At 43.4% G+C, this 2,254-nt stretch overlaps 1 non-coding gene across 1 annotated transcript; it reads right to left on the reverse strand.

Moving 5' to 3' along the window:
• Positions 1 to 306: 306 nt before the first annotated feature.
• On the reverse strand, positions 307 to 413 carry LOC142172226 (small nucleolar RNA R71). Its single transcript, XR_012701601.1, has one exon. It is a non-coding gene; the product is annotated as a small nucleolar RNA R71 (small nucleolar RNA).
• Between the last annotated feature and the right edge of the window lie 1,841 nt (positions 414 to 2,254).

A 2,254-nucleotide genomic window follows, 5' to 3' on the forward strand; every position in this document is an offset into this window, starting at 1 on the left:
CCTCAGATACAAGCGGAGACATTCCAAATCACCAACAACATGCTGCATCTGTTTCAAAATAAGGGACTGTTCTCCGGGTCATACATTGAAGACCCATAACAACATCTGAAGAATTTCCTATCAATATGTGTGACCTAAAGACAATCGAATGTGACTCCTGAAGCCATCAAACTATTACTGTTTCCATTCTCTGTGACTGGAGAGGCTCAAACTTGGTTGAATTCGCTCCCAATAAATTCCATTGCCACTTGGGAAGAATTAGTCAAACAGTTCTTAAACAAGTTTTATCCTCCCAATAAGACTGCAAGGCAGATTGATGAGATATTGCAGTTCAGGCAGAAACCAACTGAGACCTTGCAAGAAACCTGGGAGAGGTTCAAGGGTATGCTAGTGAAGTGCCCACACCATAGCATTCCAGATCAGATGCTGGGACAGAGATTCTACATGGGTTTAGCAGACAGTTTGAAGGCCAATGCAGATGCTTCATCTGTTTGTGCATTTTTGAGCAAGACATTCACAGAGCGCAGCATTATGTTGCTCTTGACCCAAACAATTCCCATGCAGAGAACATAGCCACTCTCATGACTGAGATGAGCATACTGACAAAGAAAATTGATGAGATAGGTACAAAGAAAGTGCACATTGTTGATACAACAAATGGAGGATTGTGCACTCCTTGCATAAACCAATCATATGTGTGCTCGTGGAGTGGAGAGAATGACAACTAAGGATTCAGAGAAGACATGAATTATGTCAATAATTTTGGAGGTCAGAGGCAAGGTGGGCAACAATGGGGACCAGCACCAAACCAGCAGTACAGACCCAACCTGCCACAACACAACCCCAATTCTGGAGGCGCACGACCACAAGGTCAAGTTATGCATTATCAAAGGCAGCAGGGCTATAATCAGCAGCAGCACCACCACCAACAGTTGGCCTACCAACCACCTCATCAACAACAGGACAACAACACGGTAGAAATCAGGGGTATGCTGCAACAACTCATTGGAACAAATGGTAAGATGCAAGAAAAGTTAGCAGCACATGATTCAGCAATCAAAGGCATTGAAATTTAATTGGGACAACTATCTATGGCCTTGAACAATCGCCCACAAGGAACATTGCATGCAGATACAAATATTAACCCAAAGGAACAGAACCCAAATCAACTAATGGCAGTGAGTCTCAGGAATGGAAGAGATTTAGACAGAGAGCAAGAAGTTGCTCATAGGAGAGAGACTACGCCAACTACTCCAGTTACATTAGAGGTAGATGAGTCAGCAGAGCTCACCGAGGTTGTAATTGAACAAGCACAGGTTGACAAGGATAAGGAGAAAGACGGTGAACAAGTCTCAGAACAGGTGGCACCTCTTGTGCCAGAAGCTTCCAACAAAGAAAATACATCAAATAGTGGACAGATGTTGACTCCTACACCATTCCCTCAGAGATTGGCAAAACAAAAGAAAGATGATCAATACAGGAAATTCATGGAAATGCTTCGACAGATTCAATTGAATATTCCACTGATGGATGCTTTGAGGGAAATGCCAGGGTATGCAAAAATGATGAAGGACCTGATGTCGCAAAAATTTGACTTTCAGGACCTGTCCACTGTAACTCTGACACAGACCTGTAGCGCGGTAGTGACAAGACCTATGGCCCAAAAGGTGTCTGATCTAGGTAGCTTCACTATCCCATGTACTATTGGGAGTTATGCTTTTGCTAAAGTATTGTGTGACTTGGGAGCCAACATAAACTTGATGCTCTTGGCAATCTATACAAAACTGGGCATTGGCAGAGCTAGACCGACCTCAATATTGTTGCAACTGGTTAATCGCACAGTCAAAAGACCAACATGAATTCTTGATGATGTGCTTGTGCAAGTGGGGAAATTTGTAATTCCTGCAGACTTTGTTATTCTTGACTATCAGGTGAATGAAGATATACCCATCATTCTGGGAAGGCCATTCTTAGCCACTGGGAGAGCACTAATTGATTGCGAGACTGGAGAGTTGAAAATGAGGTTGAACAATGAAGAAATAATATTCAACGTTCAACAATCCATGAGGAGACCCAGTGAATTTGCAAACTGCTCACTAGTGGAGGCCGTGGATGTGATACTGCAAGAAGAGGATGAGACCCTTAATGTCAAGGATCCACTAGAAGCCTGCTTGATGAATTTGGAAGAGATGGACGGTGAAGGGTTGGCAGAGTGGGTCATGGCTCTCGAAGGTCAAGGATTCTGGAAAAGGGA

This window comes from Nicotiana tabacum, chromosome 17, assembly GCF_000715075.1.
Source record: "Nicotiana tabacum cultivar K326 chromosome 17, ASM71507v2, whole genome shotgun sequence".
Lineage (NCBI taxonomy): Eukaryota > Viridiplantae > Streptophyta > Magnoliopsida > Solanales > Solanaceae > Nicotiana > Nicotiana tabacum.